This window comes from Dasypus novemcinctus, chromosome 19 (assembly GCF_030445035.2).
Source record: "Dasypus novemcinctus isolate mDasNov1 chromosome 19, mDasNov1.1.hap2, whole genome shotgun sequence".
NCBI classification, from domain to species: domain Eukaryota; kingdom Metazoa; phylum Chordata; class Mammalia; order Cingulata; family Dasypodidae; genus Dasypus; species Dasypus novemcinctus.
In genome coordinates, this window is record NC_080691.1 from 41,056,684 (window position 1) to 41,065,387 (window position 8,704).

Below are 8,704 nucleotides of genomic sequence, written 5' to 3' on the forward strand. Positions count from 1 at the left end.
AACAACAATTATTTTGATTTTCGGTCAGCTCATGAAGCACCCACTTACCGAGTTTTTTCCCCTTTCTAATTTTTAAAAAAATATTTATTTATCATCCCCTTGTTTTTGCACTCATTGTCTGCTTTCTGTGTCCATTCATTGTGTGTTCTTCTGTGTCTGCTTGTCTTCTCTTTAGGCGGCACTGGGAACCGATCCTGGAACTTTCTGGAGTGAGAGAGAGGCACTCAATTTCTTGCGCACCTCAGCTCCCTGGTCTGCTGCACCTCTTACTGTTTATCCTCTATATCTCTTTTTGTTGCATCACCTTTCTGTGCCAACTCTCTTTGCGGGCCAGCATTCCATGCAGGTCAGCAATCTGCATGGGCCAGCTCTCCACATGGGCCAGCTCTCCATGTGGGCTAGCTCTCTGCTTGGGCCAGTTATCCAAGTGGCCAGCTTGCCCTAACCAGGAGGCCCCTGGAATCAAACCCTGGACCTCCTATATGGTAGACAGGAACCTAATCGCTTGAGCCACATCGCTTCCCTTTCTAATTTGCTTCAAATGCCGAATGACTGTAGAATGGTCGATGTTGAATTCTTCAGCAACTTCTCATGTAGTTTAAGAGTATCAGCTTCGATGATTGCTCTCAACTGGTTGTTAACTTCTGATGGCTGGCCACCATGCTTCTCATCGTCAAGGCCCTCATCTCCTTTGCAAAACTTCTTGAACCACCATTGCACAGTACGTTCTTTAGCAGTTCCTGGGCCAAATGCATTGTGTGTGTGTTTTTTTAAAAAGATTTATTTATTTATTTAATTCCCCCCCCACCCCGGTTGTCTGTTCTCTGTGTCTATTTGCTGCGTCTTGTTTCTTTGTCCGCTTCTGTTGTTGTCAGCGGCATGGGAAGTGTGGGCGGTGCCATTCCTGGGCAGGCTGCACTTTCTTTAGCACTGGGCAGCTCTTCTTAAGGGGCGCACTCCTTGTGCCTGGGGCTCCCCTACGCTGGGGACAACCCTGCGTGGCACGGCACTCCTTGCGCACATCAGCATTGCACTTGGGCCAGCTCCACACGGGTCAAGGAGGCCTGGGGTTTGAACCGCGGACCTCCCATGTGGTAGATGGATGCCCTAACCACTGGGCCAAGTCCGTTCCCCCCAAATGCATTGTTGATGTTGCAAGTTATCTCCGCTGCTTCACAACCCATTTTGAACTAAAAAAAATCGCTTGAATTTGCTTTTCATCTAACATCATTTTCATAGTCTAAAATATAAAATAAATAGCAAGAATAAGTCATTAGCAAAAAAACATAAAGCAAGAAATGCACATTAAAATGATGTATAACATAATCACATTTATTTAAGAATGTATGCCAGTATCAAACTGCAAATTTCAACAATGCAGAACTGCAATTACTTTTGCACCTACCTAATATATTTCCTACTCCTAAGGAATACAAAAGATTTCCAATGGGAAAGAAAAGTTCTCAAACAAACTCTAATGTAATAATTAATTTTTTCCCAGGTTATGTGTTAACATTTGAAACAGAGACATCCTGGAGACACAGGTCTTAATCAAAGAACAGTTGTTCACAGAAAGGTTCTTTTCTTTGAGAGGGAAAGGAGGACCAATGGATGGGAATTGTTAGGAGGTAGATTTTTGTCCTAGAATGAAAGAGAAATATGTAAGAGCATTTTGGAGATAGTGAGCATCTTGTGTCCTGGAAGGTGACCACACAGAGGCTTGCTGACCTATTTGTGGGGATGTTGTAGAGGGGCTTTCTGGGTCCCTTAGGAAGTTGTAGAGGGGATGCTGAATTCCTGAGGGGCACTTTGCAAAGGGATCTCTTTTCTTCCCACATTCCCAGAAGCTCTGGCCCTCTGCATGTCTGGGTGGCTCCTTCCTAGGTGGGACCTGGAAGCCTACAGATATTGCAGTGCTAGAAGTGGCTGCCAGGGCAGGTGCCTCCTGCAGGTGACCTGGTATCTTATCTCCCCCACCCCCATTTCTCTCCTGCCTTTTCCGGCTTGCCTCTTAGAGCAGAAATAACCCAGGGCCAAACATTAACTGTGAAATCATAAAATCATGTGAAACTCAGGTGGCTTCCAGTGGCTTGGACTCTTGGTGCCCTGTTATCGGGAAATGCCACCTCACCTCCCTATGGGTCAAGAGGGTGGGGTGGCTGGGATGATGGCAGGGTGGGGGGGCCACCAGGACCCACCCCCTGGTAGAATTGTGAGTGGGGGGCTGCCTCTATTTCCTGAGACTCAGGTCAGGGCTGTTTAGAATCTGACCCCTGAGGTTTGGGGAGAGACCACAGCAGCATCTTTCAGCATCAATAGAAGATGGGTCCTCACTTAAGCAATTAGGAATTTTCCTGCTTTTGGACCCTGATAAATATACATGCATATATACAGGAGATTTCATAGACACCTACATAGAACTGAGATGTACCATGTGCCCTGGTATATACCTATGCAAATATTCAACCCCCAAATCTTCCATGGTGTCTGACACATTTGTACATCTTCGTTGAACTAATAGGTGAATGATGAGTGAACAAGTATTTATGTCCATGCACATGCTCATCCACACGTGTACAGGAGGGTACCTGCTGACATACATGCATGTACACATACCTACACCACATGCACATACACTCAAACCAAACACAATAACATAAATACTTTCTACTCATACATATAATCAAATGCATTTGAATAAGTGTGTACAGCATGCATTTATAGATTCCTGAATGACTCTGCTGAATGACAAAAGTGGTTGTAAGGATGACACCAGGGTTCCACAGAGGCTGGATGGGGAAAAAATGATATTTTGGCTGGGAAGCCCAACTCTCAGTTGCATGCTGAGATGCTTGCACATACTCTAAAGCTTTCATCCTTTTCTCCCTGCTAAGCAAGTTGGTGCTCAGAGGAGGAGGGAAGAGGTTGAGGGGAGCATACCAGAGCAGGTAGGGTTCAGCATAACCTGTTCCCTTGCAATCTATTTGAGAAGATGTATTTGGCTGGCTGGGGACTACCCTGGGTTGTTGTTCACTTAAAGAAGGATGATAAAAGGGAGAGAAAACCAGCTCTAGATTCTAAGGAGGTGAAGCCTCAAGTAGGCTGTGTGGGATATTTGTGAAGTGTGTATGTGTGTTCACATGTTGGTATTGAGGCAGTCACAGGCTGCAGTGTCTTAAAAAGGGAGTGAGGGGAAGCAGATTTGACTCAACTGATAGACTGTCCACCTACCATATGGGAGGTCCAGGGTTCAAACCCAGGGCCTCCTGACCCGTGTGGAGCTGGCCCACATGCAGTGCTGATGCATGCCAGGAATGCTGTGCCACGCAGGGGTGTCCCCCACTTAGGTGAGCCCCATACACAAGGAGTGCACCCCCGCAAGGAGAGCTGCCCTGCACGAAAAAAGCGCAGCCTGCCCAGGAGTGGTGCTTCACACACGGAGAGCTGATGCAGCAAGATGACACAACAAAAACAAGACACAGATTCCCAGTGCTGCTGACAAGAATGCAAGCAGACACAGAAGAACATACAGCGACTGGATACAGAGAGCAGACAGTGGGGAAGAGGGGGAGAGGGGAGAGGAACAAATACAAAATCAATCTTAAAAAAAAAAAAAGGGCTTGAGGCTCTGATTTCACTGTGTGCTGCACACTCCAAATCCCAGGATAGGAGGCAAGAACTATGCCATTTGGTTCTGACTCTCCTACCAACTTGCCGAGTGGCCTGAGACAAACTGCTTCACCTCCATGGGTTCAGGATTCTCATTTGTCATGTGGTTGACCTGCCTCACGGAGACAAAGGGTTCCTGTGAGGATCCAAGTTGCTAAGAGAAGTAAACATACCTTGAAGGGTTAAGAACATTACCTAATGTTCTTTTTCAGTTTGGTCAAAAAGCATTTCAAAAGTTCCGGCGTCCTCAACAATGAATCTGTGTTGGGCCCTGTGGAGATTCATGGGACAAAAGGTTGAACACAGCAGTTTCTTTTCCTGAGGGGAGTAGCCAAGCCAGAAGAGTACCCACAGGAGGTCTCTAGCACCCAGGCAGTCAGTGCTGAGTGTTTTGTAGTGGCTCTGCCTGTGAGGCTGTCAGAGGAGAGTGTGGTTGCTGGGGCCTTGGGTGGGGTCAGAAAAGGTTTCATGGAGACAGTGAGAATTGGCAGAATTTAGCTGGGGGTGGAGGGAGGGAGGCTGGATGGCACCTGGACCACGGAGGTCAGAATGGTAAAGATTAAAAGAGGAAAACAGGCATAACCAGGTTAATTTTTGAGTCCTTTCTGGAACTGACCCAGCCCAATGGTTAATCTCTTTGACCCTTTTAGGAATTGCTTGGACCCTGTCCCAGGCATATATATACATAAAGAGCAGAGCTGAGGGGGAACTTGGAGGTCACTCTGTCCAAGCCTGACCCTTTTCTAGAGGCAAAACTGAGGCCAGGAGAGGACAGACACAGGGACAAAGGCATCACAGGGAATTAGTGACAGTGTAGGGATTTGAACTCAAGTCCCCTGAGACAGAATCTAGTGCTTTTTTTTTTTTTTTTTTTTAGGTCATCATGGGTCTTAGAAGTGTACTGGGTTTTGGAGGCTCTTGCCTAGTGTTCGGTAAGGTTGAAAGTTTGGATTCTGCCTTGTAAATGTGGTTGCCTGTATTTGTCCATTTTTCTGGGGTGCAGAGTCTAAAATCACATACTGGCTGGCTCCTACAAGTAACTGAGGAAGGCAGTTTCCTCTGTGTACACGTATGGTCAACTACTAGCTAACATTCCACTAGCAGGACTTTATGCCCATGGCTTCAAGCTTTGATTTTTTGTGAAATGCTGTTCTATTCTATAATAAGGAGCTGTTAATCAGTTGGTTTTAGCTCAGTGTAAATGGAGCAAGCAGATCCTTTTTTTTTTTTTTAACAGATCTATCTATCTATCTATCTATCTATCTATCTATCTATCTATCTATCTATCTCCCTCTTTTCCCTCCTCCCACCCTGTTTTTTTGCTGTCTGTGTTTTCTTCTCTTCTCATTTTCTCTCCTCTAGGATTCACCAGGATTTGATCCTGGAGACCTCTGATGGTGAGACAGTTTCCCTGTCTTTTTTTTTTATATATCTTTTCAAGTGCTTTCTTATTTTCTATTTCATTTAGTTCTGCTCTTATCTTTGTTCTTTCTTTCTTTCTTCTTCCTGTGGGGTTACTTTGTTGTTTTTTTTACTAATTCCTCCAAATGTGCAGTTAGTTCTTCAATTTTGGCTCGCTCTTCTTTTTTGATGTATGAATTTATGGCTATAAATTTCCCTCTCAGTACTGCTTTTGCTGCATCCCATAAGTTTTGGTATGTTGTGTTATCATTTTCATTAGTTTCAAGGTAGTTATTAATTTCTTTTGAGATTTCCTCTTTGACCCACTGTTTTTCTAAGAGTGTGTTGTTTAATTTCCATATCTTGGTGTGAAATCTGGGCCTCTGGCCCTTGCAGATTTCCAGCTTCATTCCACTGTGGTCAGAGGTATTATTTTGTATGATTTCGATCTTTCTGAATTCATTGAGCCTTTCTTTGTGACCTAACATATGGTCTATCTTGGAGAATGATCCATGTGCACTTGAGAAAAATGTATATCCTGCTTTATGTGGGTGTAATGATCTGTGTATGTCTAGTAGATCCAGCTCCTCTAATATACTGTTCAAAGTTTTTGTTTCTTTATTGATTCTCTTTTGAGATGTTCTGTCCAAAGTTGATAGTGGTGTATTAAAGTCTCCCACTATAATTGTAGAGGCATCTATTCTTTCACTTAGTTTTTCCAGTGTTTGCCTCACGTATTTGGAGGCACCCTTGTTAGGAGCATAAATATTTATGATTGTTCATTCTTCTTGAAAGATTGTCCCTTTCACTAATATGTAGTATCAGTTTCCCTGTCAATTGCACCACCTCGGTTCCTGGTTTCTGCTCTACTTTACCTTCTTGACTCTCCCCTTTTCTCTCTTTTGAATCGTCATCATCTTTGCTGTGTGACTCACTTGTGCAGGACACTGGCTCATCACATGGGCACTCGCGTGGGCACTGGCTTGTTGCAGGTGCATGCTTTCTCGTCTTCTTTTTCACCAGGAGGCCCCAGGGATCGAAACTAGGTCCTCCCATATGGTAGGGCAGAAGGTCTATCACTTGAGCTACTTCCGCTTCCCAGCAGATCCTTTCTGAGAGCCAGTAGATGGGGAAGGAAAGTGCCACCAAAAGATAAGGGAGGCTAGGGAAGCCAAATGAAGACCCTGCCCAATTCTGCACAATGCCTAGTACACATCAAATGCTCATAAAGCATGAAAGAATGAATGAAAATTGACAAGGAGAGCACAGAAATAGATCGATGTGCCCTGGAAGGACCAGATTCCTGACCTTGGTCTCTTTGGTAGCTGTCTGTAGCTACTGTGGCCTCTAAGACAGCATGGAGGGAAAGAACTAATCCAAATGATGGGTGAACTCTTGTCTTGCCACCAGGGAATCACAGATTGTAAGAGCACATCAAAGATCAGGGAAGGGAATGAATGGTTGTAGCTTAGGGGTTGAGTGCCTGCTTCCCACATATGAGGTCTCAGGTTCAATCTCTGGTGCCTCCTTAAAAAAAAAAAGATCAGGGAGCCACTAAGACACAGAGATGACAAGTGATTTGTCCAAAGTCTCTCAATTGGCTGTCAACAGGACAGAACTGGAAGCCAAGACTTGCCTCCTAGTCCTGGGAGCTCTCGTTCAGGCCAGCTTCATGCAAAATTCAAAAACAAGAGAGGAAAGATCTCCCTGCTTCAGACTGAGAAAACTGGGCAGGACTCCAGGGAGACCTTGTGACAATAACAGGTTGGTAACCCACACCAACCTATAGACCAGAATGTTTATAACCAGTCATCACATTTCTCTCCAATATCTAGAACCTTTGGGTAGGACAACAGACTTCAATTAAAATATAATCTTTCCCTTTGGCCAATTAATCTTCAAATATCTTCCCACTCATTAACCTTGGTTGATACCATGATAAGTAAGAGGAAATGACTTCCAGCTCATTGATAACAAAGGTCTTTAAGACTTTTATATACACATGGTTTTATATATACATAGAGGCACATGCACACACCCCTTTGGCGGCAAACATGCAAACACGCAAGCATGTGCAAGACAGCCTCCCATAGCACGTGTATCTACGACGATACACACACTCCCAGCAACACAACAACCTTGCAAAGATCTTGCCACATGTGCATGTGCTCTTACCTACCTAATTGTGCACACACGGCAAAAAAAATCGAACCAAACCAAAACAATAACAAGATAAACTCTCTTTAGTTTGGACAGACAGAGACTAAGTAAAAAAAAAAAAAGAATATTAGCTCCCGGTGCTGACGTCAGGTGCGCACCCCGGTCTGGCAGCAGAGGAGATTGCCCGCATTGCTGCCAAGGCCTGGGTGGAGGAGTGGAGGTCAATATGGAATTTGAAATATCTAAAATGGATACAAAATGATTTCAGCAATGAAGACAATAAATGTGTTAATGTGGATGATGGCGGCATTGGTAAAACATGTCTCCTGATATCCTCACAACAAACAAATTTCCATCTGAATATGTACCTACTGTATTCTTTTCTTTTTTAAAAAAATTATTTATTTACCCCTCCCCCAGTGGTTTTCTTATCTGTCTGCCTGCTTTCTCCAGGAGGCACTGGGAACCGAATGTAGGACCTCCCACATGAGAGTTGTGTGCCCAGTGGCCTGAGCCACATGGGCTGTGGTATCTGCTGGCTTGTGGCGTCTGCTCGTTTGTGGTGGAGGTGACGTCTGCTCATCTTTTTAGGAGACACTGGGACCTGAACCCGGGACCTCCCATGTCGTAGGTGGGTGCCCAACTGGTTGAGCCACATTCGCTTCTCTGTACCAAATGTTTTTGACAACTATGCAGTCACAGTTACGGTTGGTGGAGTGTCAGACTTTTTGATAATGCAGGGTAAGAGGGTTATGACAGACTACCACCGCTGAGCTATTCACAAACAGGTGTATTTCTAGTCTGCTTCTCAAGGGTCTTTCTGTCTTCATTTGAAAATGAGAAAGAAAGGTGGGTACCTGAGATAACTCACCACTCTCCAAGGACTCCTTTCTTGCTTGTTGGGACACAAACTGATCTCAGAGATGACCCCTCTACTATTGAGAAGTTTGCCAAGAACAAACAGATGCCTATCCTTCCAGAGACTGCCGAAAAGCTAGCCCGTGACCCGAAGGCTGTCAGATATGTGGAGTGTTCTGCACGTACACACAAAGGCCTACAGAATGTATTTGATGAAGCATATTGACTGCCCTGGAGCCTCCAGAACCAAAGAAGAGCCGCAGGTGTGTGTGCTGCTATGAACATCTCTCCAGAGCCCTTGCTGCACAGCTGGTGTCAGCATCATACTAAAAGCAATGTTTAAATCAAACTAAAGATTAACAATTAAAATTCATTTTTGCTATAGTGACAAATACCCTGTACCTCTATCCACGTGTACTTGTGTGCATGAGACAAGGCCCATAGGTATGGCCCTCCTGCCCCCTTCCAATACTAGTTAATTTTGTGTAATTGTGTCTTCTCAGAAAAGTGATCAATACTAGTTTTTGTTTTTGTTTTATTTGGATAAAAGCAAGGCATGCTTGTGATGACTCTATAACAGACTAATTTGAATTATTGAAGTTGCTCCCTGGTTCCA

The 8,704-nt window shown here is 44.5% G+C and overlaps 1 pseudogene; it reads left to right on the plus strand.

The window, feature by feature from the left end:
• The first annotated feature begins 660 nt into the window (after positions 1–660).
• LOC105744550 (cell division control protein 42 homolog) lies at positions 661–8,432 on the plus strand (annotated as a pseudogene).
• The last annotated feature ends 272 nt before the right edge of the window (positions 8,433–8,704 follow it).